The following is a 23986-nucleotide window of genomic DNA, read 5'->3' as shown; positions in this document are numbered from 1 at the left end:
CACAGAAATAGTTGTTCCATATCTCCATTTCTCCCGGTCTTAAAATAGCCTAGAGTTTTTTTTACTGGAGGGCAGGATCTCAGATAGAGGTTCTGTGTGTCTGCAGTTGTAAACCGTTGATTCCATCCAGTGCATTTGATCTGAATATGGCTCATTTGACTTAATTGGCAAGCTGCACCGCTTATAAGCCACCTTCTCATACAGAAGGTCAAATACTAATGGACGGAGCTGTCAGCGAACTGTGTGCACAAACTGGACTCTGTGCGGTCCTGCAGGTCTCCTCTAAACTGAATGAGCAAACAGTCTGTTTGTGACACTGCTCATTGCAAGACACGCTGACTTGCATACATAATTTTCACATTATCAGTAACAGAGCTACAGTACGTCTGCAGAGATTAATGTGCTGAAGTCTAACTGTCCTCAGCTTATCGAGTTGAGAGCTCTTGCCGTCCTTGTATCATTATTCCGGGGTCACTGCTGAGCTTCTTCATCGTGTCACCTCGAGATGTGGAGGATGTGAATGAACACATCGTTGAACCCAGGAATAGATCACATTATTCTTTATTTTGTCTTCACCTCTGTCTGACAAATCGGTGTGTTTTCATTGGTTGCTTTTCGATGTTTTTATTCTTGTTGGCGCTCTGTGAACAGCAGTAGGTGAACCCAATGCTATTTTTGCAAATCAAGTCATGATCAGGCTGATATTCTATAGTCCTTTCTTGGCATTACGTTGAAACCTCAACCTAAACTGAGTGTACTGAGTTAGTTGTACTATACAGACTGAAATTATAGTTTTGTACTTATAGATGATAAAAGTAAAACGAGGATGCAATAAAGAATGCAATACAATTAGTTTTTATTTATCAGTTAAGTTTGTACCAAGTGCAGTAGACAGAAAAAACACAGAAATGAGATCAGTATTGGGTGTGAGCTCCTTTTACCTTTAATATATCATCAGTTCTTCATTCAAGATGCTTAGCAGGTAGGTTGTTCTAGTCATCTCTGAGGGCTTGCCACAGTTCTTCTGTGGATCTAAGCAGTCTCAATATCCTTTGTTTTTTCATGTAATCCCAGAGTGACACCATGGTGTTGAGATAAGGCCTCTGTAGGGGCCAGACCATCTGTTGCAAGACTCCTCGTTCTGTTTGTGGCTGAAGATAGTTCTTTCTGACTCTGGCTGGAGGTTTGGGCTCGCTGTCAAGCCGTACAATGAGACCAATCTGACGTCTCCCCGATGGTGCTGCATGAAGGATAAGAACTTGTAAAGTGCCTGAAATGCTGTAGAGGAGTTGCACCATGTCAAACGAGCTCATTGGTTGGGAGGCAGATTTGAAATTGAAAAGACAAAACTATGTCAACATTACTAGGAGTGTATAAGAAAAAGCTGTGTGAATGTCTGTGCATGTTTGCTGACATGCAGCTCTCAGCAGGGAGATTTCTATTTGGTTTAAATGTCGCTAAAGAACAACCAGACCCCAGCGTCGCGCCTTGACAAAAACAAAGTGTGAGGATCTGCTGGATGTAAGATAATGTTGAACAAGTGTTTTGTTTTGTATAAGAATATTTTTGAAAACTCACATTATGCATTACTGTACATGGCAACTGTATGGGCCAAAAAAAACAAGACGACATGGTCATCAATATCCCCCGCCACATGTGATGTCTATGAGTCTATATCCAAAATAGTGATCAAGGGCCATAACTCTGTTAAATATTATCGCACAGGTCTCATTTTTGAACTTGATCAAGGTGTCCATGGTGTGAAGCTACACACTAAATTTCGTAATCCGAGCTGTAATATTTTCTGAGAAAAGCTGTCCCCTTCATGTCGGACGGACGGACGACAGACGGACGGACGGATGGACAGACGGAGGCCAAACCTATATCCCCCTTTTCCACTTCGTGGAGGCGGGGGATAATAACCCAAAGTTTTGGGATCTGTGATGGGAAGCAATCTGGTTTCCTGCAGTTTACTTCACACCATTCACCACCCTAAACTGTCCATTTTTACCCTCCACCTCACCACAACTGTCTGTACCAAACTAGATCATTTATAAGCACAGTAATGTATAATTTTAAACTCTGAGTTCACAAACCTGACTTGTGTGACTGAATCTGACTTGCAGAAAACTTTTTTTTTCTTATTTCTTGGAGGTTTTCCGTTTTTTGCTTGCTCTGCACCTCACTGTAGCAGATATATTCAAACTTTGGAAGCAGCAACAGCAGCAGTGGCTCTATCATTCCGCCCCACAGTTTGCCAATGTTTGCATGTAATTACAGGAATACATCACACCCCACCACTGGATGCATTCCTATTTAAAGTGGTAACCGTTACCAATATAGTTACCGGGAGTGTGAGTGTACCGTCAGCTGGAAGCAGCCAGCTGAGACTGACTCCATCACTGCAGCTCTCAACTGGGTCATAGAGGGAAAACGCTGGAGGTGGAATGGTATGTTTTAATAAAGAAACAGCAAAAAATAGCAAAGCTTAGAGTTATTCATGGCAGCGAGATATTTTTACTGCACTGGCTGTACACAAGAGCCTGTGCCAGCAAGTTTTCTCATTTAACACATGGGATCATTACGTAACAGGCCACCATATTGTTTGTTATCACACAAGGTCCCTTCAGCACGATTTTTCCAGCCAGACTTTGTCATATTTTGGAGAAATTTTCATTTATTTGTGCAAAAACACAGATAATGAGGACATTCAAGGACAGTGTGATTAAGAACTTTGTCATTCACTGGTGAGACGGCAGCATGCGACACGTGTATGATGTTTAAACCAGCAGTGGGAGTGTGACATTTAGTGCTGATTCCGCTGCCTGTGATAACTCCTCCAGCTATTTGTTTTTCTCTCCCCACAAATGACAAATGCAAAACAAGTTAACATGGAAAATTGACACAGACAATCACTTTTGGGGTGGGAATTGTCACAAGCTTTCATCCACAACAAAGGTCAATACAATAAATCATCACTTAAAAAAATAGCAAGTTGGCCTTTAGAAGCCAATGAGTACTGACACTGGATATTTTTAATGGTGCTTTAGTTTTCAAAATATATGATTTTTTAGCATTTTTATAGGTAGAACAAAATCTTAGCCGTTTGTCTTCTTCTTTACTGAGTATTTCAGTGTTTTTGGCAAGAAGCTTCCCTGTATTTTGCTCCAAACTCAACACTTTATGCATGCTAATATATTGTCTTGATAAATTTGCATCACACATTTGTACGCATCGACCTTCTGATGTGACTTTTTCTCTCATTGGTCATTGACTAAGCCCCTAAAAATGTGCCGTCATGCATTAAAATTACATTTGTAGGTGCTTCATTTGCTTGTTTTTTGTTGATGTGGTTTTACTGTAAATCAACTGTGGTGCTGACTCTTTATTTCATTCAAGATGTGACATTAAACAACACTATATGCACGTTAAAAAAGTGAAACAAACAAAAAAATAAGGATTTTCACTGGAATCTCACAAATGAACTCTTATTTGTTTTTCTTCGCCATGTTTTGTTTTTCATTTGGAGTAGACTGTCAGTAAGATGCAACCCATCCTGTTGATGTTTCACATAAAACTGGCCGACATTCATCATGATAAAATGATGATATTGATAATGATTGATTGTTTTTGATGACCTACTGTTAATAAAGACCAATGTAATAAAGGTATATTTTTAAATTTCACATTATTTTCAAGGTTTCAGACAGTAGTGCAAATTTTACAGCTCTGTATAACTACAGACAGCATAATAATAAAAGAAAAGTACTAAGAATGAGCTACATATACACTACTCTTCAAAATTTGGGGTCACCCAGACAATTTCATGTTTTCCATGAAAACACACACTTTTATTCATGTGCTAACATGATTCCACAAGGCTTTTCTAATCATCAACACCATTAGCTAACACAGTGTAGCATGAGAACGCAGGAGTCTAAACTGTATTTCTGTTATCTTCACTGTAAAGATATGCCTTTCTTTCAAAAATGTGGACATTTCTATGTGGCCCCAAACTTTTCAACGATACTGTATGTAAAAACATCTAAAACATACATATACAATCCGACGTTTTTAAAAATGTTCCACCTATAAAAGCGCCATGTTGTACATTGTGTAAAACAGATATACACTGCATGTAGAACTAAAAAAACAGGACTTCAGAGATCAGTCTTGTAGATCAAACGTGTGGCCGTTGAGCTGTTGTTTGTGGAGCGGAGTGATAGATGTAGTAACAAAAGACAGTTTAAAAGGGTTCCTCTCATATTTGAAGGCTCTGCAGTGACTACCTGGAGGTAGTGGTTTGTATTGTGGAAATAAAATGTGTAAGAGGTCCTTCAGGATCTGCTGCGCATGTCTGACGACAGTTTATTTTCTAGACTGAATTGAGGGATGGATGTCCTTTTGCCCCACAGTCACTTTAATTGCTGTTAACCAAGCTGTTTATGTTTGACTTTGACTGGACGTGCTGCGGTGCTGTATCTGATGAGACTCTTGATTACGGCATTATAGAACGTTTGTGCCGACACCAAAGAGTCTGCAGTGAAAGTTTAAAAGTCTTTGAGACAACCCAGCAAACAGATAATCAAAGTGAACTGTCCATTTCATAAAGTTGTCCATTTGGAGCCAAAAAGTGTCCATCGTCAGTATTGTTTCATCACCAAGCCCTAGTTTCACATTTAAAGACATCTAGTCTGCAGACAGTATTGACTTTTACCAACAAACGCTCAGTGCTGAAGAATAAAAATAACCAAAAATGACACAGTAGATGCCGTTTGAAGTCAACAAGTAATTTAACTGCATGTTTATGGCACCCAGAGAATTCCCCACAAAGCCTTTCATTTTAAAACTGTAGGCCTACTTACATCAAACAGGAACAGTGGGTGATGTTTATCCTGTCTAACAGCCAGACAGCAGCCTGGTTATCACAATGAGATTATGTTTATTTATTCAGCTAATAATTTTAAAGTAGCCTAATTAGTTTGTCAGCAAGCCCTTTGGTGCAATTGCGCATGGTGATAAAGATGGCTGAAAGCTTTATTCGCTAGTCATGTGACTGTTGTCTAAAGTCTAATATCGGTTCCCAGGATGCCTAGGTTTCATTACACGGTGCTGGAGTGATGGACGGATGACTTGCACAGTGATTCAAAGGTGACTCGATCAGTGGCAGAGCAGCTGTATTTGTTTCTTTTAGGGTGTCTCACTAGACGGCCATGTCACTTTGATTAAGAACCTGCTGTATTTACGGACCGCATGGGTCCTCACTCAGGGTAACTGTGACCACTTGTAGAGACGAGACCAAGAGACTGACAGAGCTGTCGGATACCTCCAGGAGTTACATTCACCCTGGACGATTTAGTGCCTCGCAATTTAGGTCTCGTGCTCCCTTTGTGATCTAAGGCAGGAAGGAGGCTCCAGAAAACTAGAGCAGAGAATCAGACATCGGTGTTCCTACCGTCCCACGATAGAAGCTGCTACTAAAGTCACTTTAACAGCTCCACACAAAAGACTTAATTCTGATTGTCAGAATTAAGTAGGCTTAAAATGAAAGCTGACTAAATGTCATACTGACCGATTAATTGTATTGAGCGAATGTGTGGTTGAGGATGAACATGGCCCCTGTGCTCGGAACCGCAATTAGAGAGTTGACTGCACTGCGGAACAGGGAGAATAATGTGATCAGAAATCATAATCCACTCGGAGCGAGAGCTGCAGTGGGCATTGAACTACTGGGAACTAATGGGCCTAATGAGCAGGGATCACTTGTGACAGATGGCCGCCTGGTTGCGGATGTTCGAAAAAGGGACTCTTATGCCAGCGTTTCTCCTGCTGGTGCACTCTGTCAGAGGCAGGTTGAAGCTCTGTATGTGGGCAGAGTGTATCACAGCCTGCACTGTCTCTTGTGACTGCCAACAGAGCTGAATTTGTCTCGAACAGGAAGCATGCCTCATGCACTGAGCAGCATCTCACCTTTCTGTTCTATTTGCACCCTCAGTCCAGACGAGAAATCTGCAAGTGTTGCAGTGTTTTGAGATTGGATGCCAGGTTCTGAATCATCTTTCATGGCGATTTAAAGGTTTTTGCACTTTTAGGGGTTGAGTTAACACCTCTTTTTTGGCACATTGATTCCGGATCAGCTACAGGGCACGACTGTCACTCATGGCGCTCCCTAGAAACACGGATTAGTTTGCAAGTTTGGAATGGGGCTGAGATGAAAGTCAAATCACGCTGCGAGTGTTGGGATCTTGTTAACCTGTTAGGCTGCAAGGAGTATTTTCACAGCAGTCAGCGAGACAATGAACCATTTGCACAGCAGACATTTCGCCTTGCCACAGTGGGGAAAGCGAAATTGGAAAGTGGAATTAATGATAGCTCAGTTCCATTATGTATCCCAGTAAGCTATGACTTTAAACCAGCATGCACAGCAGTAGGCCGTCCCCTTAGTGGAGTGCAGCCATTACTAATACACTTTTGTTTTCCTTGCAGTGACAAGACAAAATGGCTCCCTGTCTCAACTACAGGGTCCATGTTTGCCGGCTGCAGAAAGTCAAGCAAAGGCGTTCTGAAGCCTCCAATCATGTACCTCATTTGCTAATTATGCAACAACAGACTGTCTGACCTCCAAATTTATGGCTAAAAACTGTCAAAACTATGTTATGTTGCAACTTTAGGTTCATTTTTATACCTCTGGCTGTTGGTTTTATCAGTTATGATGACCTGATGATCACCTAGAAACATCAATCATCACCTAATCTACTTGAGTAATCAGAAAGACTGTTAGGAAATCATCATTTAAGCCAACATTTGTGACAAGATAATTGTTTCCCAAAGCATCACAACTGATTTCATCAATTCCTGTTTCAATCTGAAAATACCCTTTTTTAAAATTGTGAGAAAGTAAGAGTGATTGACTAAACTGGGAGTGTTAATCTTTCAGTTTTACCACCAAATAAATTGGTAGCATGTCGAGCTAAACTGCATTCCGATTTGCATCAGTTCGTCTGATTATGTGACTGTTTGTGTTTCAGTCTGCATTGGATCTTTTTTTGTTTTCGTTTTTTTGGTGTTGAGTACTTTGTTCATAAGCAGTTGAACTGAAAAGCAGCTACAAAAGCTCAAGTTTGAATAAACGAATGTATTCCTTAAACCTCGCCTTGTAGCCATGAGGATTTGAGGTTTACATAAGCCTTTTGAAAGCCAAGAATGAAAAACCTTGAAGCTGGTGTCACGACCATGTAATAATGTTCTCTAAATTAATGTTTTCACACAAGATGAATCTATCAGAACATTATGTCTTTATGCATACTGCATCCACTGGTGACTCCCATGCTTGAGAGTTGTACCAACTACTGTGACATGTTGACGACAAAGAATTAATGCTTCTTCTGTGGTGTTACAGTCAGCCGTTTCACGAATCCTCGTGAGATCGGGCTGGTCAGCCACACACACTACTGGCAGGCGTGCATTGAGGAATTGCCTGCAAAAAAAACAGGCAAGAATCTGCTAAGTATAATTCATCCAGATGGATCGAGTTGCCCTTTAGTAGAACAACTTTTTATCAAGTATGTAATAAGCGCTCAGCATTGTTTCTACGCTGTTTGTCACTATCTGTAAGAGTAACAGCTGCACACTTTGCTGATGAGGAAATGTTCTCTCCATATGCATACTGTCTACTTTTGCATAGCATAATTTTTTAAAAGCATTGCCTGGTTGAAGGTCGCTTTATGCATTCAAAGAAATGCAATAAATGTAGTTTTTGGAGGATTTTTAGAACACATTATGAGCACAGAATGTGCAGAATTGCTCACATTCCACATTTGCTGTATTTTCAGTGCTTTGCATGAATGATGTGATCTTTAAAAGCCTCACAAAAAAATTTTGTACGTTATAAGTATTCAGAAAGCACATAGAAATATCAGTTTGGGGTTTTCAAGTAAATCTGCTATCTTTTTTCCTTTTTTGCTATCTGTTTTTTTCAAAGATTTATGGTATGCTGCTGTCATTCCTCCTCCTCGGGCCATGAAGTCGTACTTCAAAGTAACTTCAACAAAGAAAATCTTGTGGGGAAATTGTGCAGTCTTTATGTGCAGAACTGAATTCGTTAGCTCTTCAAGTTTAGCAGAAGCTAATTTGGAGTTCAGGAAGTGACAGTAAGACCAACCAAGTTGGTTTATTCATCTTACCCGCATGTAGGTTTTTATCCAGTGTTTGTTTCCCTGCAGTACAACTTACTAGAGTTATCCATCCACCATAGCTCAGCAAGGAGACACAGTGTAATGGAGCACCAAGTTTATCCCAGTAAAACCTGTCGACTAGCTCAGACTGTTGCAGCCTCATATTAAACCAGAAACTGCAAACTAGGGGGAAAACAGTCCTATAGTTTATGCACAAAATAAGATCTGAGGAGTTTCATCGCTTCACAGCAACTGTGTACAGGATGAACAATTACTTCAACAATATACTTTAATGTGCAAACAGTGATGCAGGTGTTATATTATGATGGGATATCCATTCACTCTCTCCACCATTACCCAACTGTATCTGTTCTAAAACTCACCCAGCACCATTGTTTGTTTGAAGGTTGCAGTGCAGCACAGTTACTGAAGAGGCTGTCTAGTCCTACTAAAAAGACTAGTTTACTGTGACTAAAATGGATGCAACAACTTTGTACATGTTTTTTCTCTCTCTTTTTTTGGCATAAAATTAGAGGAAGATGGAGTTAAGACTTTTCAGAATGGATCACAAAGGTCTTATTTGCTTTAATAGGGAAATTCAGGGTATCCAGTAGCTCTTATGTTGCATTCAAGAAAGATAAGGAAACCAATATACAATGAAACGTGCAATAAATATGCAAATAGTGCTTGAAGCAAGATGCCAAAATAGATATTTACAATAAAAAGGTGCAAATATCACCAGTTTTTACACAAAAAAGAGTATTTTACAGGTCTTAGTGCAGTGTAACAATAGAACTAATAATAAACATAAGCATAAAGGGGGTTGCTTGGTCTTGGTGGACTACGATTATTGTAACTGGATTTAGTAACTGGAGTGTGGCAGCCAGCATTTCAGGCCATGACCCATCTAATTTGTCATTTTGATTAGACAAAAAAGTAATCACATTTTGATGAAGTTTCTTACCATCTTACTGTGTTCTGGAGATTGGAACACAGACTTATTATATTTCAGAATTCTTCCAAGTGCCTCTTATTTAAGCCCAAGGTCGTTCATTTTGGCCTTCCAGTTTTGCAGCTGTTACCAGGTACATTTGAAGATGTTTTCTCAGGTGGCACCTTCAAAAAACAGCCTTGGGCTATGAAAGGTCAATCAACAACTAAATATTTCAGCTTGGCCTGTGGTCATGATATTGAATTAACTTTAATTAGTGGATGTCATATTTTTCATTTAGTGAAAGGTCAGTGCTAAAAGTGAGAAGTTTGCTAAGGTTACCTGAATGTTATTTACATCATTGATGGTACTCACAGCACTTTATACCGCTTCCAAATCATGCATTCACACTCGCACACACATCACAGCTGTCATGCTAGGTGCTTGGCTCTTCAGGTACAACGTCTTGCCCATGGACACTTCATAAATCATAAATGTGTTTGCTTTTTGCTAAAAGTTCCGAACCGGCCCTGCGGAGTTGAAAAATGTGTTATCAAGGCGAATGTGATGTGAAGATTAGAACTCCCTTGTTTCTATGGCGTGTTTTTTAGCTTTCCATTTCATTCTGTGGTTGAAGCCTCTGAAGTGGAATAGTTAGTGCTTAAAGGAGATTTGTTCCTCGATCAATGTACGGTGTCGTGAACTCGCAACCTTCTTGTGCGCCGACAGAACTTTGTGTGATGCTCTGAAAAGTTAATAGTCTGTCGGACAAAAACGTCGTGATTGATTACTTAAGAGGACTCTGTCTGTCTTTTCACAGGAGGTGGTGACGGCGAGGATGTATTCAGAGCTGCAGGCACTGGTGAGGCGCAAAGATGGAGGCCTGACCTCAGGTGGTTCCTCCACCTCGTGAGCCTCACCCTATTCACTGTGAGTATTTCATCCGGCTGCTCGACACAAAGGCATCTTTTTGACTGTGAAGATCACAGAAAGTCATAAAGGAATTCACAAAATGTCATAGCTGAAGATTAAGGCAGGGCAGGTTCCTTAGAGTTTAAAACAAGTGCTGCCAGATATGGATTAAGCTTCTCAAACTTAAAGGTCATGTTTTTGAAAACTCTGACTTTTGAAAAATGTCTGCAAAAACATCTCATTTATCACTGCAGCCATGAAGCCAGCGCATCGTGATAATGTATATGTTGTGTATTATACAAGCTATATCATGAGACAAACTATATTTAACAATTCTGGTTTCTTTTTTTTTTAAAGATTGTACTGATTTTTGTGTAGCGACAGTCAGTGACCATTTACCTTCATTAAGGGCACATTGCTTCTTGTTTTGACCCCATGATATAACACTGATTCAAACTTCTGAACCGCAGAATCGTCCACATCTCTTGGCCTTTATGCACCAAGGTCATCTTTAGTAGTCAACTGTGCAGCTAATAATCACAAAATGTTCTCTTTTAACATTCTACAAATGTTGTGGACTGAGTCAGGATGAACCCTGCACATGGTATGTCACTGTGATCTTTGCGGTTAAAGGTAAAATCAGAAATAAAATAAGTGCTATCATGATAGCTTCCCAGTTGCAATTTGGAAAATCTTACATTTGAGAGTTAAGTGAACTCTTGTGCCATGGATTATTTGTTAGTTTTACAAGGACACGATATGATTTAATTTAAAAAAAGGCCGAGCAATATTCATGGGGGATTTTTTGCTACAATTGTCTTCAGTTTTGTGCAGTATGTTTGTGCAACATTTTTCCTCATCATTTAGTTGTTATACCCCCTACTGATTTTACAAGGTAACCAGTGAGCCATTATCACATTGGGGAAATCAATCAGTAGTACATGAAATCTTTGCAAGGATGCTGTTTCTGAGAGGTCTTCAAATTGAAGAAATAACCGCAACAATACCCAAGACAAATATATGTAGTTATTCTGATTTCATGTGGTTTGATGGTTTCTTTTCAGTTGCATTCTTCATTCTTTTTACTGTTTGTCTGTTTGTCCTCTTATCACATAGAGTTTTAAGATTGACAGTATGAGCGCATAAAGTAAATTTTGAGTCTAATTACAATTCTACAATTTCTTTTAGCAGATGCTTTTTATCCAAACGCCTGATTTTTAATGGAATATCTCCATAGGGGTACAGAGGAACATTTCCAGCAACCATCACTCCTGTGTTCTAATGCTACATTGTGTTAGCTAATGGTGTTGAAAGGCTAACTGATGATAAGAAAACCCTTGTGCAATCATGTTAGCAAATGAACAAACGTGTGAGATTTCATGGAAAACATGAAATGACCTGGGTGACCCCAAATTTTAGAACAATAGTTTATGTATATATAATGTATAGTTTAGTACAGTAAGTAATACTGTATGTAGAATAACTTTCAAAAAACAACAACAGTTAGTGTCTATTGTTTGACTGGTTTTCTTTTATTCAGTAATAGATCAGCAAAATGTGTAAGTAGTGAATATCCATTGCAAATCTTCATGTTACTTGATATGTTGACCCAAATCCAAATGTATTCAATTTACGAAGACAAGAAGATAAGCCCTACTAGAGACAACAGGCAAATGCTAGATTTAACCTAATTCAGACTCCACAGTCACAAATACCCTTTGAATCATACAACATTCCCCATCTACCTGTAGACATTCATATGTGAGCTGGAAATTCTAACTAACATTCCTGAACTTCTTCTCAACATTCAGGCATCTCTTTTCATCACGTACACAGGATTTAAACACTCAGTCAAATTACACTGTTCTGAAGTCTAATGACTGAGAATAGCTGGCAGTGTTGTTATAATGACGCGAACAGCCCTATCCATTGAGGTTGGTGAAGGTCTGCGACATCTCCCCGACCTGCATGACACAGCGAAAGCCTGGTAAAAATAGCATCCGAGGATGTGGACCCCAACGGTAACAATGATGTTAAATTAGCTTCTCTTTCTGGTGTTTTTGCCAGCTTTCCAGGAGAAATGCGCGTAGTGCGGCTGCTGATCACCAGGGATTGGCTTTTATTTAAGATGAATATTTTAGCATCAGACAGACCACAGCAAGTACACTTTGTACTTTGAAAATTGACTTTTGAGGGCTCCTTTGTCAGGAAATTTGCACACTGACCCCAAAATGTCAGCTGTGAATTGTCTCCTCAGGCGGATATGTTGGGGACAAGCGGTACAGAGCCAACCAGGAATGTCCCCTTACAATAACACTGTGTACAGAGTAAAATATTTGTTGTTATTGTTAGAAATCCCTGTGATAGATTGAATGATAGTGGCTGTAATGGGGTTTTTTAAAGATGAAATTAAGATGAAGAATTTAGATCTCTGATTTGTACCAGTACTGCAAATTTATTGTTTGCGCCAGCTTTGTACTGGACTGAGCAGAACACTTGAACAAAAAATGTCATTCTTTCCAGCATAGAACTGTCCATCTACAGTGCAACACTTGGAACAGTAACGAATCAGAAATGACCCAGCTTAGGTTTCAGACATCTTCAGCACTTTTTCATGTGCACAGGACATCACCTAAATCTCTTTTTATGTTATGCTTGTGTTCTGTTAAATCAGAATCTGGAGCTCACGTACAAGTCTTTGTACCTAAAATCCCATCTAAACTGGAAAATTATGTACCTCACAATTTATATTCACTGTAAATGCTTTCCCAGCGTGAAGCAAATCAGAAAGTAAGCGTGTGGAGCTCGGGGTGGTGGATGGGCGAGGCAAATCTGACTGTCACATACTGCAAAATAATGAGTCAAATTTAAGGCTAAGCTTTTTAGATATTAGCATGCTTGCCCTGAAAACAAGCAAATTTAGCTGCCAGTGTAGTAAGTGGATTTTAAACTCGAAGATGTATTAAAATTAGTTGCACCGTCTGTCGTCGTAGCATAAAACCTTGAAAAAAACATCAAACAGACTAATTTCAAGCAATCCTGTTAAGGCAAGCGAATGCAAAAACCAATAAAAAGGTTTATAGATAGACATGTCCCTTGTATCTAGGTGGGAAATGACATAATATAATGGTAAAAGGCAAAGTTGTTTATCAAAACAGTGCAAGTGACATTTTTTTAATTAATGCAAAGGATCTTCCTTAGAAAGTATTAGATCATCATTCAACACAGTCTTTCCTATGCTAATATTGTAAAAAAAAAATTAATTAAAAAAAATATTTGAGAAGCCTGAAAGCACCCTGGATACTGGAATTTGGATATGACACATCTCTTTGACAGTTAGCATACTGTAATCTGACATTGTGCAAAATCATCTAGTATTAGCATCATTTACTGGTGTCATGGGTTGAGGTTTGACAGCACTGTGTGAGTCATGGCTGATCAGAAAAAATTATAAAAGACTCCAACCACTAATGCACCATTGAAATGATAAGCAGACTAAAGGCCCAACAACTAATATTGTAACTTTCAATGTGACGCACAGACACTGCTTAGGAATTCCTGGCTTTGATTGTTTCTGGAAATGACTTCTTCATTGTTGATGTCAGGAATGACATTAAGCTTCGAATGCCCGGGGATCAATCAACTACCTAATCTTACACAGATGATAATATTATGTGGTTTTGACGTGACATGATACTACTACCTGTGTACAGATGGGAACGATTGTGGTTATGATGAAAGGAAACCGGTGTTGACTAATGGCTGAGGACAAGGTATGAATCAGAATCTCTGCTGACATCCACCCCATCCTTAGTGCTGTGTATCACTTTAGTGCAAATACCTGAGCGTTGGTACTAATACAACAACGACACATTCGTCAACAGATCTGTACACAGTGTTTCTAGAAAACCAGCAGTTAGGTTGTTCCCACACAGAACAGAACTTTGCACAGTGCTTCTATTTACTGCCTCCACGATGTTGAGATCAGTGCTCTGTGGTGCCATCTGTTGCAGGACTTCTTGTTCTTCTTGTGGCTGAAGGTATTTCTTCATGGCTCTAGTTGTATGTTTTGGCTTAGAGCCATACTGCAGAATGACTGCCGGACCTATCAGATTCCCAGATTATACTGCATAATGGAAGAGCTCCAAGGCTCCTAAAGTCAAAGGTAAATAATGTGAAGAATTGCTAAACTCTTCCAAGCTGGTGACAAGACTAAAACCAGGAGAATTAAGAGTTCTTATGGAGTTATCCCGGTTTTCATCCATAACTACAAACTAAACAACCAAAATGTGACATCAGATCTACATTGGCTGACACAACATGCTGTTTTTTTCAAGTTGAGACAAACAAACTAAAACTAAAGTCAAACCAGCAATCCATCTTCTGATTTTGCAAATTGGTATGTGTGTTTTTTTTCCTAAAGTTACAGGAATTTGCTTGCTAAACCTGCTCTCTGAAAGGAGAAGATCTGTCTAGTGTAGTGATCTTTAAAGAAGTGGCTCCAACATGTAGCTTTCCCCAGCACAAGACCTTAAAGGTCCCATTTTGTGCAGCTTTTTAGCAATGTAATGAAAAACTCACTTCACCAGAATGTAAAACTGACATCACCAGCTCATAATACTGTGAAAATAGTTAAATTAGCATCCCCGTGTAACCTCTGGTGTTTGGCCTGTTTTTAGTGGCTGTCCATGCCCCCTTCAGGAAGGAGACTCTCTCTGTACCTGTGATTTACAGGATTAAACTAAACAGTTGACCATACGGCAGCTAAAACAGACATGAATAGGTGTGTGAGACCAGAATTTTCTATTATTTCTACCTTTCTCTCTGAGCAATTGTTTGACATGGAAATACAGTTTTCCAATCATGCATATAGCGAATATATTTGTCAGTATTTTCATATGCAAGGCAGCTTGGAAATGGCCATGAAGTGACTTTTGTTTTTCTTGTCATCTTAATGAGATACATGTTTCAGTCACTATTTCATACTTGGTCCAATATATGACAGCAGAAAAAGAAAAAATATTGGGATTTTTTTCTATGTTGACATGCAGTATACATGAGCACAGGGAGCAGGAGAGAAGTCTTGACATTTTCACCATATCTCAATGCCCCTTAGCTTTACGATTTCCACAGAGTGACGACCTGTGGGCACATGATCAGAGCTAATGGTGACATTAGCCACATTAGCCGCATAACACTAGGGATTTTGTGATTACTGTTGTGATATTGCCATCAAAAACAAATATATTCCACTGGAATTTCAGTACCTCAGATGCTGGGAGTACAGAAAAGACTCTCAGGTTTACTCTTGTAGCAAATATTTTAATGTACTTTGCTCTTAGTTGAGATTCTTAGACTTAGCAGTGGACGTTGACAGCTCATCAATCTGAATGTCTCACCTGCAAGCAGTAGGCAGTGAAGAGACAGGATTATGCTAATTTTTGGGGACAGGACTATTGGTTCTTCAACTAGTAAGCAGCAAATCAGTAAAATTCTTATGGGCTTGTAAACATTTTGATGTATTAACAGCCTTTATGTTACACTTCCAAGTTCATAACAGCCACAAAATCCAATAAAAGGGATTTTTATCATACAGGACCTTTGAAGTAGGGGAAACGTCTTGCTTAGTTCCACTAAACTCAACTTCCATACTGCATGATGCTGAGTGACAGAATAAATCTTGAAAAATAAACACTCTTCTCATGCAGAAAAGTTCCATTTCAGTCTATGTATGCGGGCCCTGCAGACAGATGTGATTGGGCAGTACGTGACAGCCACTGGCCATTTAGCAGGAAGCATATCTTCCCCTAAGAGGTGGTCTCAAGAAGTATGCTTCCATTATTTTTCCATTAGTTGAAATATTATGCGAAGGAAATTAGCGTATTTATCCAGACAGGGAATAAATGTGAGGCACGAGTGTGGAATGTGTATTAGAGCAGGCAATAATTCAAGTGGGGAGAAAAACTAAGAGCCTCTTACCTACTGCTGAATTTTTCATTGTTATGTGGTGCATTCAAGGACCAAACGTGGGGAGAGGAAATGAAACCGACAAAGTTTGTTTATTTATTTATTTTTATGGTTTCATGAGGGCAGAGAAGATGCTTTATCGTCTTCATCAGAGCTGGATGAGTGTGAGTTGAAACAATAAAAGAGGGTAATTGATGTTGTGCTGCGGAAGAAAAAAATTAATCAGACAATAATGACGGTGTCCATGTTGAATATTAAAGAGCAGCTATACACAAAAATATATTTGCAAGTGATAAACTAATGTCTGTTATTCCACTTAGGCAATATAAAACTATTTTACTTACACAGATGTGATATTTCTGTTCATGGATTTATCAAAATGGCAGATCTGAGCCCCAGAACCTTAAAGGAATGGTTTAGCACTTTGGGAATCTTGTTCATTGTGTACTTAGATAAACACAAAAATGACAATGTATTGTTTTGTTTTTTTGTTACTTATATTATCAAAATACTTCTTACAATCTGCAAATCTGCAGTCACTAAGCTGATTGCAGACCAAACACCATATCATGTTTGAGAGAAAAACAGAATTACAATTCAGACAGGATCCTGGCAGAAACAAAGAGCTGACAATAAAGTGATAAGAGCAACAGAGCAATATTTTTCATATAACGGTCTAATTATTTTCATTTTCATGATAATCACCCCAGAGACAGTACAAATATTCTTTCATAGATATGTGTCTAAACAGGGCCTCCAAAATACAGATGCAGCCACCACAGTGAGAGAATAATGAATAATGGTGATTATTGCTGTATTTTATTCACCTTTTCTTACCAGCTGGAATTGTGACAGTGTTGATGCATCATTATTCTTTCACTGCAGTTCTGAATAATCATGTGGTGACTTTGTGTTAGGTATTTTCAGGCAAGATAATTATTAGAAATAATGAAAATAACCTATTGAGGTCTTTGGACTTGAAAAAAAATCCAACTTAATATAGTTAAATTATGCAATGCAATGTTCTGTCACAGACTGACTGTAGCAGCTGGTAGACCACTATTCTAACATCAATAGGAGGAAGCTGCTGACTTCAAACTGGAGAAGCTCCAACAGACTATGAGGTCCTATATCATCAATACTGCAACATCCAGACCCAATTCTCAGCGGAGAAGAAGGTTGAAGATCAAGAAAGTCCTCAGGGACATCAGTCAGTTAACAGAGATGCAGAAGGAAGTCAGGAGTGATAGGTCCTGGATGGGCAAGAAGTACAAGAAGATGCCCATAAGTGAGTGTCCAGAGACATTTCTGTTCTCCAAAGACCTATCCAGCATGTACTCGCTTTTGCAAGAGAACAAGAGCAAATGGACAGACCCTCGCAGTGCTGAGCAATACAGGAAGGACATATGAGAGAAAGTGGAAGCACACTACATCAATGCCAAATAGCTGGTAGACCGAACAGCACACCTCTCAGAACAAGAACCAGTCATAATCACAAAGGCAAACATCCAGGCGTGAAGAGCTGGACAGTATCTGCAATAATCTGTTCCTACTGGTGCAACACCTTCAAACAACCGGTCGATAACCTGCCTCTCCACAACATATGAGCTCCTCTCAGGCATCGTAGCAACTGTATTGAGTAGGCACATGAGTCAGCATATGAGCAAGGCTCAGTAGTACATTGGAAACATCACTAGAGGGTCAAAACACCATCTGCTAGTCGATAAAGCAATCATCCAAGACTCGGAGACTAAGCAGGAAAGCCTTCTATTCATTCCTCTTTGCATGGATACCATAGTGTTTGGGAGTTTACAATGCTAACAGAGCTGACCGATAAACATCAAGGGTTAGATGTACCACTGCTGCTCTGCACAAGTCCTGAACTCCTTCACACAGATCTCTGTAGGGTGAATATGAATGCAGGTGACCATCAGCCACCTCCTATTGATGGATGAAATCAAGCTTAGTGCCAGGAGCAAAAGAGCCATTGACACAGTGATCCACCCCACCAGATCAAGGGAACTGGGATGTCATTCAGAGTGATTTTCCTCGGCGGCAAATGACCCTGCTGCAGTTCAACTGTCTCTTTATATAAACACTGCAACTCTCTAGGGTCAGTGGATGTAAAATATATCTCATCAAGTCTTCATGAACGTAAATAAAAAGGAAAATTTGTTGAAAAAAAACCAGTGCCTCCTTTGAAAACAAAACAGATGTACCTCCGTCTCACCTCTTCTATTAGAAGCTGAGCCCTTTGAATGCGCATTCTCCTATTCAACAAGACATATAACAGAAAACCTATTAAAGCTTTCCATCAATCTCATTATCTTTCATCTCTTTTAATTGACTTATAAGAAGCCTCTGAATCTTTCATCTTGATAACCTAAAGCTAATGAGCTTTGCAGGTGTACCGTGGTGTAATCATGGAAAGTAGGTTATTAAACATTTTGGTGCAGCAGTGATTTTCTGTCAGGAAGGATTAGCTTCGTTTCAGGGAGAAGCTCCCTCGCACAAAGGCCTCCCACGGCGCAGAATGTATTAACACACACATACATATGTACATGGAGCGCTGTCTGCTCCTGTGTCTGATCACACAGTTCATTACTGCAGGATATGGGACTCTGTATGCTTTCCTCTGCGACTCCACACACTGATTTGTGGGATTACAGGCCCTGTACACTCAGAAATGGGCTCACTGATTTCTGTAATACCTCAAGTGACAGCTCAATAGCAGTGTGGGATGACAATGAAAAGCTGTTTGTGGTGCATTTTTTCCATATAGTATGCCGACATACAGTAGTTAATAAAACTGATGAATGTCGAGCTTCACCGAGTCAAGCACAAACATTAATGACATCAATCCCATATTTAGATTCATAAATAACTTTGTAGTTGTTTGTACTTATAGACTGTTACATTTATAGGTTATTGTGTAGTTTTTGGGCCCTTACAACCATAAACTTGCTCTTCTTTAGTTTTAATTCAAATAAGATGTCCAATGTCGAATGTGGATATAGTTGATCACGGATGGAACAGGGAATCCCAACCGAGTTTCCACAAAATCCAACTCCTATACAACTAAATCACACTTTTTGAATGTAGTTTTCCCACCAATGGCATATGTGAGGCCTCCAGCACAATAGTCACAAAGTCAACATTAGGAGATAGGAGGAAAGAAATTACATGGCAAAGGATATTTATGTAGCCGTCTTTGGTTTGGTTGAAACACCAAAACCGCATGGTCAGGCTGAGGGAAAAATAAGAAAAAAAACATGCTTTGGATGAGATTTTCACAATGATAGGTCCATATTAGAAGATTGGTTGAGTTTATCCACCAAAAGAACTTGGTTAGGTTGCAGAAAATATTACAGTCTGAGTTAAAATATGACCTTTTCACAAAATATTTGAAGATTATTGCCATGGTGACCACACCCCAGCCAGAAAATACATTTTCCTCAAGATGTAACTAAGATTACGGTTTAGTTGTACAGAAGCATCATTTTATGAACCTAACCAAAACATAACCAGAACTCCAGTTAATTTTAACAGCTCTGGTATAAAGAAATGATCACTGAGTAGTTTGGCCTGTCATTTGACACACTGATGGCTCACGGACAGTTTAAAAACCTCCACTTTCACTACCCTTTCATGACTATAGTGCACTTTCATAATAAACTGAGAATGCACAGTGAGAAACTCAATTTCTGTCAAACATTTATCTGCCATTTATTGAGCGCATAGTCCAGAAGCTCACATTAGTGTGCAAACTAAGAAAAGCCAAGGCGAAAGATATTTGATATTCTCTCCTCGGCCTTCCATCCTGAAAACCAAAATGCTTTTATAACACTGGCATCAGGAAAGTGTTACTCAGTTACCTGTGACTTTTTCTTCGTAATGAATGGAAATTAAAAATGTAATATAATAGAGTAATGAAGTAGAAGATATTCAAGCAAAGTAAATTACTGATCTCAAAAGTTATTCAAAATAAAAGTTAAAGTAAACGGGTACAGAACGAACAAAACTGTGGATTCTGGTTGGCGGGGAGAGAAATAACCTTTTGGACACCTATAATGTCAGTGAGATTTACCAGATAGTGTACAATTACTATGTCAGAATTAATTTATAGATACAGATGGCAAAATTGATCCTCAGTGATCAAAGGAGGAATTTTAGAATACTCTTAGGTGCAAAGTGCTCCCATTTGGTGTTGATTTAATTGGATTTAATCAATCCTGAAGAAAAATAATGTAGATACTAACTAAATGTAAATCTAAATTCCATTTAGTCAGTGTTTTGCATCCATCCTGCCACAGAAACTGCATTTGTCTGTTCTTTTTTGATGCTCCATACATATAGATATGCACAGTTATGGCATGGTGAATTTACATCTGGATATGGACAGATACGACATGATGAGTAAAGATATGGATATGTACATGTATGACTTGATTTATTTACATATGTACAGGTTTGGCATGGAGGAAAATGTACCCACATTTCCTTTGTTGCAGTCAAAAACGTCACCGAGAAAAAGGACCGATGCTAAACATGATGTGGTCACACATGAAGAGCTGTAAGAGATACAGCGTTGTGTCTTGTCGATTGACCTGGAAGAGCAGTAAAGAGAGAAGACAGTTTTGCATTATGTTGTTGGATATTTAGGAGCAAACTGATTGCTGACGATAAGCTGTACAGAGAATAGCAATGTGGATAATGATGTGACAGCGAAAGAGCTATAATGAGAAGAAAACCAGTGTAAAGTATAAAGGGAAGAACAGTGATAAACGATGTTATTGTCTTGGAAGAGCTACAGGATACTAGCCTAGCCGCACTAGACCCAGCTCTTAAGACACAAGGGTCTAGGAACGCTCGACAGGGAGGGAGGCGGGCTAAAAGGTTGTCTTTCAAATCACTCTGCAGCAGTTGGGTAGGTATACAACCAATCAGCGCAACAAATAGGCTAACATAGTTCCTAAGAGCGCCGGATTGTGGCTAAGTCCCATTAGCTTCCCAACCAACGGAGCCAACTGGTATATTAAGGATTTGCCATATCCCGTCGGCATAAGTCCAAATACGTCTTTCTTCTCAATGAAACACTTCAATTCCGTCCTTTGTTTATCTTTCAAGTTGAATTTTAGCTTCAAATCTTTAAGGGCTGTGGCCAAAGCCGAGTCAAAAGATAACTGTTTATTGTGCGCCGGTTGTTTCTGTCAGAATCATTGCGCCTCTGTCGTCACTTAGTTACGCCCGCCTTCTGACTCTACACTTCATGGTGATTCGTCCGTCCAGTTTTAGGAGCATCCAACCTCGAGCCTTATGGAGGGTAACTAGACCCACCCTGGCAGAGAATTAAATTTGTTGCCGTGGGTTGTCTTGCGCGGCTCGGCTAACAGGATACCAGACAGTACTGAAAATTTAGTTGCACTGGAAGAGCTATCGGATGAAAATAGTGTGAAATGTAGTTGTACAAGAGTGAAAACAGAAAAAAACAGTCTTACATGATAGAGATTGTTACCTTTAATGAACTATATTTAAACTATGATATTGATACTTTTGCTGAAATAAAGGATCTAAATATTTTTTCTAGCACCGTTCTAAAATATTCTTTGTATTCCGTTCATTGGAATCAAAGGCCTAAACTAGACCCAGGCTAGAATTAACCTACAGTCGATGATTGGGGTGTTCACATACTTTTGGTTACACACCTTCTTCTAGTTTGGAGTTGTGAGATTTTTGCATATTCTAGCTTTAAGCATGCAATTATCATACTTCATCGCAGACAGCGCAGGGCTCAGCTCAAATCCCCGTACAGCAACTGACCTTTTTGTATGCCTATGTGCTCCTATGAATGCTTAACACTGGTGTGTATGGACAACAACAACAGACTGAGCTTCATTCTTGTTATTCTCTGCGTTCCCTGAGTTAAATAATTATTTGTGCACCTTTAAGCAATAGCACCAATATTCCAAAGTATTGCACCTGGAAGCTGTTTCCCACACTTCTCTATTTTAATTAAGGCCGCGCATGAGATTGCTGATTTTGATCATTCTATTTTGGAACTCCCTGGAACTAATGCGAGGTAGAAGAAGGAAGGATGCGATCACTCGGCTGTTACAAGCCGGATGAATATGCAGATGCGGGTGTCATGAGGCCGGTCGCTGGCAGGTTCACTTCATGCTTGCATCCTATTTACATTCACCAAATGACTGTGGGATCAAGCTTCCATGTCAGTGAATCTCATCGGCTTTTTCCTCCCAGACAGGATTTGGAGGTATTGACACAAGCTTTACCTGGGGTTCTGGTCTGTTGTGCACACTGTGAATTCAACAAAGATATGAAGCTGTTAAAAAGGAAAAAAAAAACAACTTCCTAACACATGGCTTTTCTCAGTTTCCCAAGCCAGACCCCTGCCAGAGGGAAAAATGATGAGTCGTTAATCCTTTCCAAGGACATACGTCGGTCAAATGCACATCGCATGAACTCTTAAGGCTTAGGTTGGAGGGGAGCACCGGGACACGAATTCAGTAGTGGACCACTGGGGTTGGTTGGGTGGGTCGATGTAGGAGGTTAGATTGTGAGCGTTTGTTACATATGAGCACACACACCCTCACAGTACGCTCTCATGCGCACCTAGAATGGTAGGAACACAATGAAGGCCCTTAAAAACAAAACCTGCAGTGATGAAAACGATTTTTTGAGACGGTCCACTGATTTCCCAATGTGGCAGCACAGCAGGATTTGTTCCAGTATGACCAATGTTTGCACCAATGGTCGCTACAAACAGGTCAGACATAACAGCTAACAACAAAAAGCAATGAACTCCTTCTTCTGGAACTGAAACTAATACTTGCATTGTGATTCACTCTGAATAGAAACAGGCACTAAACAGCTCAGATGTAAAATGTGTAAATTAGCGGTGAATTGCAGGACAGAGAGAACCAAAGGTTATTACCATTCATCTTTCTCCCAGCAGAGCTTCCACTGAGCCTAGTTACAATGACTCTGGTGTGACTGGAATCCATCTCGGGGGCGGGGGGTTCCTGCACTGGAGCTGGTTCTTACACTATTAATCATAGCTGGACAGGGAGCTATTTGAGCCCACCAACTAATTCCAATTCCACTTTATTTATTCAAGCATGTGGAGTGTGGTTGTCCAGTGGTGTATGAAGAGCTTTCTTTGAGTTCGTGCTTTGTGACTTGCTGCTTCATGTGTGTTATTCATTTGTGTAGGTGTGTGATGGCAAACTGAAATGCCTTCCCGTCACTTCACTTGTTTCATGTTCATCTTCTCACCTTCCAGACAGTGTCTTCTACAGTCCAGCCACGGTTTTCCACAAAAGAGCATCGATCGTAGTGAACAGTCATAAAGGGTTTTTTGGTGGTTTGCTGGTGGTTTGATTCAACCCTTTCACAGAACACGGAAGACCTTGTGGGCATATGTTGGTTTCACTTTTTTGTGTTTTTCAAAATTAGAAGACTTTGAACTACCAAGTTCTGAAAGTTATTGTCAAATGTCGTCAGAGTGTCAGATGAAGTTATTTTGCAGCTGCTTGCTTTTGGAAAACATGACAACAATTTATCTCTCATTGACGCACAATTTGGGCTCAATGCCTGACTCAGGGACACTTCATTATGTGGACAGGAGGACTCAACCATCGCCTCTGCATTTAGAGTAGCGTTGACTCTACCATCTGAGCCACAGTCGGCCAAAAATAATGACTACTTTTTTTAAATGAAAAGAGTTTTTTTTTTTGTAGAACCTCAAGTTTATTTTCCTTAAACTCGGACAAACTTTTAGAAGAATCTGGTCTTTATGTGGCAGTATACACAACCTCCACTGTGGAGGTGCCTCATTAATAACACCTCGTATAACTTTTCAGTGTAAAAAAAAAGACGTCATTATTTGGCCATACTAGAGCATGTCAGAGTAGTATTGAGAAGGGATGTTAATTGTGCTATAGCTTAACAGCTTCCCTGCAACACATTTCACAACCTAGAAACT

General features: G+C 39.6%; 1 protein-coding gene across 2 annotated transcripts in view; it reads left to right on the top strand.

Annotated features, from left to right (window-relative positions):
* lrfn2b (leucine rich repeat and fibronectin type III domain containing 2b) overlaps positions 1 to 23986 on the top strand; it is a 183102-nt gene that overhangs the window by 87240 nt on the left and 71876 nt on the right. For both annotated transcript variants that reach the window (XM_051960640.1, XM_051960641.1), the window contains exon 3: positions 9926 to 10035. The gene's annotated coding sequence lies outside the window, so the exon portion shown is untranslated. The remainder of the gene's footprint in view (positions 1 to 9925; positions 10036 to 23986) is intronic.

The sequence above is a fragment of the Acanthochromis polyacanthus genome, chromosome 16 (genome assembly GCF_021347895.1).
Source record: "Acanthochromis polyacanthus isolate Apoly-LR-REF ecotype Palm Island chromosome 16, KAUST_Apoly_ChrSc, whole genome shotgun sequence".
Taxonomy (NCBI): Eukaryota; Metazoa; Chordata; class Actinopteri; family Pomacentridae; genus Acanthochromis; species Acanthochromis polyacanthus.
The sequence above is the reverse complement of the archived record's forward strand: the minus strand, read 5'-3'. Positions and strand labels throughout refer to the sequence as shown.